The following is a 7,465-nucleotide window of genomic DNA, read 5'->3' as shown; positions in this document are numbered from 1 at the left end:
TAGATCTTGGTAGAAATATAACCAATTGACTATGTGTTGAGTCACTAATAGACAAATTGACCTTAATGTCAACAATTCATTTATTTGAGTCTTGTAGATTTTACCCCCACAACACTTAGTGATCAAGGTATTATAAAGAAGAAAAAGGTTATGAAAATATTGCAAATGGTGAGTTCCATAATTCCCACTACATATCCAATAGTGAGTGCAAAAATTATCAATAATAATCCAATGGTGAGAACTAAAATTGCCACTACTATGATTTATTTAGGATAAAACCCTCAGAAAATTCTTAAAACCCTAGTTTCTAGTGACACTAGGATGAGATTAAGAATGAGTTAGGTTGTTTCTAATCCTCATAATGCAATTATTAGAACCATGGAAATAGGAAGAGGCAAGTACATCATTGCAAGTTTTATTTCTCCTTTCAAACATTCAATTCTGTTGACAAACCTAGGTTTTTGTTACAATGATTTTGTAACTAACTTTTAAAAAATTAGAAAAAATAAAAAGCCATTAAAGATGGATGGTAGATACAATTGTTGTAGCTCATGATGCATAACCTTCATCAAGAAGGAAATTTCCCACTAATGACCAAAATAAAGAAATTATGGAGGTCATGGTTGTTGTACACCCACCTAGAGATAATCCACCAAGATTCAAATAGATTGATAAAAATTTCATGCTAGCACCCTGAAAATGGATTTTTACAAAATAAAAAAATATGGACAAATATAGTGTGTAAAAAAGGACCAACAATGTGGTCTATAGTTCATTGTGTGTGTGTGTGTGTGTGTGTGTGTGTGTGTGTGAGAGAGAGAGAGAGAGAGAAGGGGGGTAATTAAAAGGTTATAGGTAGACCTAGAAAATGAAAAGAGAAAAGAGAAAACCAAGATAACAAGTGCAAAAATTAGAGAAATAGATTAAAAAATCTTTCTCTCAAGAATTAATTGCATAGAATAAAATTATGGAAGATAGAACTAAAAATATGAAGAAACTTTTAACAGAAGCCAATCAAAATATTGAGGATGAAAAGCTTGTCACTAAGTATTTTCAAATATATGGAGACTGAAATATTGGCAAACAATAAATTAAATAATGAATTGGAGAATGAGAGGTTAAAAGAAAAATAGTGGGAAGAGGAAGAAGAGGGGGAAAAATTGTGAACATGGGAGGAACAATTTTCTTTCATCCACTATATTGTTGAGTAAAAGGTACAGTTTACAACCAAATGATAATATAATAAAAAGAAATGATAACCTTAGTGCTTATGATTTTTGTTAACCTTATTGGTTTACCAATGAAAGATTATCTTAATATAATGAAAAATAATGGTCAACCCCTTATTAGACCTAAAATTGACAACAAAATGATTATAAAAAGCATAGTTGAGAACCAACTAAACGTTAATCTCATAAACAATTAATAATTATCTTAATGGCTATCATTGTTCTCAACTATTAACTTTTATGTCACCACTAATTCTTAGAACATTTTCCATTGTAAGATTTAATTGCATAATGTCTTAGAGTTACCAAAAAGAAAATAAAATTCAGAGCAAAGACTTGCTAAACGTTCAAAATTCCTTTTTTTCCAAGATGCATATTAGTCTGAAAGTGTTAATTTCAAGATAGCTAAGGGTTGAGTTTTTCACATATTTGAAATTAACAATCAACAACGACACGATTGCAGATTGGATTGATGGCTTTTCGATTTGGTCGATCCTAAGGGGGATTACCAAAGATGCAACTAAGAGATTTCCCTAATTGTACACCAAAGACACATTTCTTAAGATTCAATCGTACTTTGTTCTCCAACCTTTCAAAAATTATGGTAAGGATAACAATATGCGAGTCTTGTATCTTGGATTTTCCTAGGATTTCATCTACATAGTCTTCCATGCTACATGCATAAGCTAGTGAAATTTGCATTGCATGTTGATATGTTGTGCTGACATTCTTAAGGCCAAAAAGAATGAATTGGTAATAAAATATTCTCCAAGGGGTAGTAAATTTCATTTTATGTTGGTCTTCTACTAGAAAGATGATTCAATTGTATCCCAAAAAATCATCCATGAGATAACATTTCATGCTCAATCATCAAATCCACTACGATGTCTATATTTGGGAGTGGAAAATCATCCTTGGGACATACGAGATTAAGGTCTCATAAATATGAACATATGTGGATGCCCCTAGTAGCTTTACCTTTTTGGTACAATATTTGAAACCCATTTAGGACACTTAATTAGACATATGAACTTAGCATCTAACATCTTTTGTAAATCTGCTTTCACCAAGTATGCATTTTTGTAACTTCAACTTTAGGATCAACTCCAAGCTAATGTACAACAACGTCTATGTCTAGTCTAAGGATGTCTTTACAAGTCCATGCAAAATTAATTTTTCCTTTGTGAAGGAACTCAATCATATCTTTGCATTTTTGGTCATTCAAAGTAAGTTGCAATGTTTGTGATCTTTGGATTTTTAGTTGTACCCATATTTACTTCGCTAGTCTCCTCTCTAAAAAAAGGGACTTTTCAAGTGGTAATGTCATCAAGGGAAAGTCAACTTCTCCCTCTTCTGGTTGCACCTCGAAGAGGTTTTAACCATAAGATATGTCCTTTATTTTTTCTTTTTCTTCATCCAAAGGCGCCCTAAAGGATATTTTATAATTTTATTCTTTTTTAAATTTGTGATTGAGAGTGTTATCTTGGCTACCAAAGTAGGCTTTGTCATTGTATTTTAACCTATTCTCGTGACCCTAGAGATCTTGTAGGCCAAAGAGTTCCAACACTGCCTTGTCTATTTTATAAATATCTAGAGTAAGTGGTGAGTCTTGTAGGTCCTGATATATCATGTCAAGGTTCACGATGGGAAGGTCTATGGAGGCAAGTTCAATGATGGTTATGGTTTGGACATAGTTGTCAAGGTCATCTTCTACATATTAGAAAAACATTTCAAATAATTCCTTCTTGTCATTATTGGACTCAATTTCCACCACATAGTAGTTATCAACAAAGGTTTCCTTGGATTATAAAGATCCCAATGCCTTTCCTTGGTGATAGCTTATCACTTCAAAAGGGTTCCTTATTCCATTCTTTCACCAAGGCCACTACCTTGATATCCCATATTTTCAATAATGTGAGAAGATTTGATTTATTTACCTTAAGGGATGCCCACAAGATAATATTTACCATCTTTGTAGAGTCAATCAAGGATGTTGGACTGCATGTCTTCATCTCCAAGAGAACCCCAATGTTCAAAGGTTATGTTCTTACAATACATAGTATCCTTGTATTTCTTGGGAAAGAGTTGTGAGGGTTTACCATAAGATCAAGGTGAAAGTGGAAATTGTCCAATGCACAAGTCACTTTCAAACTTATACACCCCTATGCCAATATCAGTGAATCCAACATTCTTCTATGTGTTAGGAGTCTTTCCTTCTTCAACCTTCTATTTCCCTTTGTTTGGTTCTGCATCAATCTTAGGTGGTCACTTGTAGAATATTTCTTTGATTCGGTTGTGGAAGTTCTTGGAATGATCTTTGCAAATTCACTCGTAGAACAAAAATATGTTTGAGCACCTTCCAATCTTTTACAATATAAAAAATGTATGGTATCTGCTGGAATTGTGACTTCTCTTCAGTGATGAGGGAATTTAAAGCACTAATGATAAGTAGACAAAACACCTATGATTCTCTTACTTGTTCATCATAGGCTTTTATTGCGATTATTTTCAAAATATCTAGGAGATCCTAGAGGAGTCCTAAGAAACAGGTTATTTTCAATGTACAAAGATTCAAACAAGATCCATTATCTATAACGACTCTATTTTGTGTCACTAGATTAGGACTTCAATGTGGAGTGACATGTTATGATGGGTGCTTAGAGCTCAAAAATATTTGTATGAAGACAAGGTATTGTTGGGCTACAATATTTATGATCATAGTAGTGGATTGTGAAGCATTGATATTTTCAAGAACATGAGAATCTAAAGGAGAAGTCTCAAGGATTTTAGTATGTATAGGTCAGGTGGTCAGAAGCTTGAGAATGGATATTTCTGCATGAGTTTTTCCTAGTTGTGAAAGGGCGTCATAGCGGGATACAAGACACGTTGAAGTAGATGACACAACTAGGGCATTTTAAGCTGGTGGAGTTGTGGAAATGTAAGCTTGTATGGTGACTATTCCCTTATGGGTGATAGCACTGCAATCAACAACCTTGAGCCGAATCATGTTAATGTGAGTATTAACTATTTTAATGCAGTGATAGAGTGAATCAAAATCACAAACATCAATAGTATCTATTTTTCCACACAATGCATCAAAGCCTGAAATGTGCTCAGTGTAGTATTCATATTGTGTTGCATTAGATGTTGAAGCTCTATTTATGTTACTTTTTTTGTGATCAAGAAAAGGTTTGTTATAGATCTTCAACTTTGCATTTGTAAATGATGGGCCTCCAACTTCAATCTCCTCATCATCAAGAAGGTCATGGATGAAGTGTTTAAGTTTCATGTGTTTTCTAGTATCATGCCCTTGGATGTGATGATAAATATATATTTGTTTTCTTCATACTAATGTGGCTTTGGTTTATTCTCAATAAAGGGTCTTGTATTTATTTTGGTCTACAAGTCTTTTGAAAATGATGTCCAAAGGTTCTTGAAGTCTAATAAATTGATGTCTACAATCATTGTTACAATTGTAGTTATTATTATTGTTATTGTTATTTTTGTCGTCATCATTGTTGTACTAAAAAAGGTAGGACTAATTATATGTTTGTTTTAGATTACGATAAAAAAAAAGTTTTGAAGGGACCTGAAACCCTTCACAAGAAACTAGAGATAAACATTAAGCACCACCAAGTTTTACAAGGACCTAGAACTTGAAGAAAAGACAAAAAAAAAACAAAAAACCAGGTTTTATAGGGACCTGAAACCACAAGTTTAAACCAAATAAAAGCAACCAGGTTTTACAAGGACCTAGAACCTAGAGTTTTAAACAAGCTGGAAAACAAAAAGAAAAACCACACTGACCAGTAACCAGCAGACCAACACCCACAACCAACAACTACAACAACTCTTTGATGATATTTGCCACCTCTTTACCTACTTTTGCCATACTTTGGATAATTTCAGCTGAAGCTAGAGCAGGAGCCTCAAGAGCCTCAGTGACCTTTTTCCTCATGCTCTGCCTAGTTCTCTTACTAGGTCCTCCTGGACTCCCCATCCCAGCATTATCTAGAGACATTATCTCCACATTGCTCTTCTTGCCCAGACTGGCCGCTACTGTACATAAACTGGATGTAACCTGTTCCATTCTTTGCCCACTTTCCTTTATTAACAGAGCTCATTCTCATATTCCTTGAGCTTTTAGGGATATTTCCAATTTGTATTTCCAACTGAGCCCTCATGGTACGTTCATAGTCTAGCTCTTTTTGCATAATCCTCACTTTTTTCTTGAGAACCATGATCTCATTGTAAAGCCAAGAATCGCCTTGAAGGGAAGCCTCTGCTTTAAGCTTAGCAGTATTAAGGAAGGATAATTTCGCTTCATGAGACTCTTCCTTTCCTTCATCATCAACCCTAATCTCATAATCAATAGTAGTGGCAATTGTATTGATCTGGATATCAGTGTTGATATCCTGCTTCTTCGTCCTCTCCTCTTTTTCCCCTTTACTCAGCTTGTTGTCCTTAGCAGCAAGGTCTTTACCATCATTTTCCTTACCAGTGTCCTCCCTTTTCTCCTCGTTGTCATTCCTCTTTGAATGGGAAAGGTGAACACTATGTTTCTCTTCATCCTCCACCAAGGCTTTCGACCCAGCATTAGAATTAGTAACTCTATCCTTGCTACCCTCCACGTTATCTTTACCAGTCAACACCCCTTTGCTCCTTGAATATCCATCCAAGTTGGAACTAAGGTCCTCCATTTATGTTTTGTCATCATTGTTAGAATTCTCAAACTCTATGATTTCCTCTACATTTTTCGTATTACTCTCCCATTTGAAACCCTTTTTCTTTCTATCACTAGTGCCCTCCTCAATTTTAACCTTAATTCTCTTAGAATGAGGATCATTGCCAAACACTTTCTACTTCTTCTCCAAAATTGGAGAGTGTTTAATGAACTTACTTTTACAGAATTTCTCTATAAGTAAAATTAAACCTTCATTATATTGTTAATTGTTGTTTACAGTTATGTTCTAATTGTTGTTGTTTTGGTTATGATTCTAGTTGTTATTTTGATTGCAATTTTGGTTGTTATTCTAATTGTGATCACCTTGGTTGTTGCTTCAACTTTGGATTGTTTGGATATGTTTGACATCCGAGACACTGTCATTTGTAACACCTTTTTCTTGGACTAGAATGTAGGCTTCTCATTTTTATTTTTATTATTACTTTCTAATATTGACGCATTGTAATGTTTAATGGAAACCTTTTGTACAATCCATCTCCCATGTTCTTATCTTTCTTATCCAAGGTTTCAAAATCTTCAAGAGATGCCATCTTCATTTGAAAGGATATTTTTGGTATCATATTTTCAGTGAAGATGTCGTTGAGGTATGTGTCTTCTATCTTCCAAAGGTATTTAGTTTGACAGGTGTCTCTACCTTTGTAAGAAGTCATTTTGTCATCAACCACTCAAGGGTGGGGCCTTCAAGGCTCCTAGTAAAGAGTTGCCTCAAGTAGCTCTTATTGTATGCGACTTCTTGACATGTCATGTAGAATTCTTTGAGATGTGTAATTGGACATTTATCTCCCAAGTATTTGCCAAACTTGGGTATCTCAAAGGTAGCAGGAAAAGGAAAGATACTAATAGATTTGTCAAAGGGAAAGAGACATATATCTTCAAAAGAGAACTCATTACCCTTGTGTGTCATCCCTTAAACAAAGCTTCTAAGTTTGTTGAATTGTTGTGGCAGACTAGGAGCATTTTGATGAGCCAAGGGAATTTGATTGTGTCCTCCAAAGTGGACTTCATTGATAACTGATGATAAAGTAATAGGAAGAGGAGGAGGAGGTATGTATTGATGTGATATTTTTGTAGGTGGAACAAAAATCTTCAACACAATGGATGGAATTTGAAAAAATAAGGGGGTTTATTTTGGACTTTGTTGTGAAACAATTGGTGGGGGAAGAGGTGTGTGCCCAATGTACACCAATGTGAATCAATGCAATAGGTAGATTGTCGTTACACGATGTCATATTGGATAAGGCACTAATGATTTAGTGTATGTTTTATGTAATCAAATGAAAGGTCTACAATTGTAAAGTTGACAAAGGTGTGGAAGATTTGTTTACATGTGTCTTTCTTCCTTATGATATAGTTGGTTCAACAAGAGCTTTTGGGATAGGAGATCCTTCTTTTGTGATGGTATTGTAAAAAAATGTCTCATTAAACTCTTGAGGAATAGTGAAACCATCACTAATGCAATTTAAGAAAATATTTGATCAATTGTCTCTAATAA

This window comes from Cupressus sempervirens, chromosome 4 (genome assembly GCF_028749045.1).
Source record: "Cupressus sempervirens isolate cs-2001-9-10 chromosome 4, ASM2874904v1, whole genome shotgun sequence".
Classification (NCBI taxonomy): Eukaryota; Viridiplantae; Streptophyta; class Pinopsida; order Cupressales; family Cupressaceae; genus Cupressus; species Cupressus sempervirens.
The sequence above is the reverse complement of the archived record's forward strand: the minus strand, read 5'-3'. Positions refer to the sequence as shown.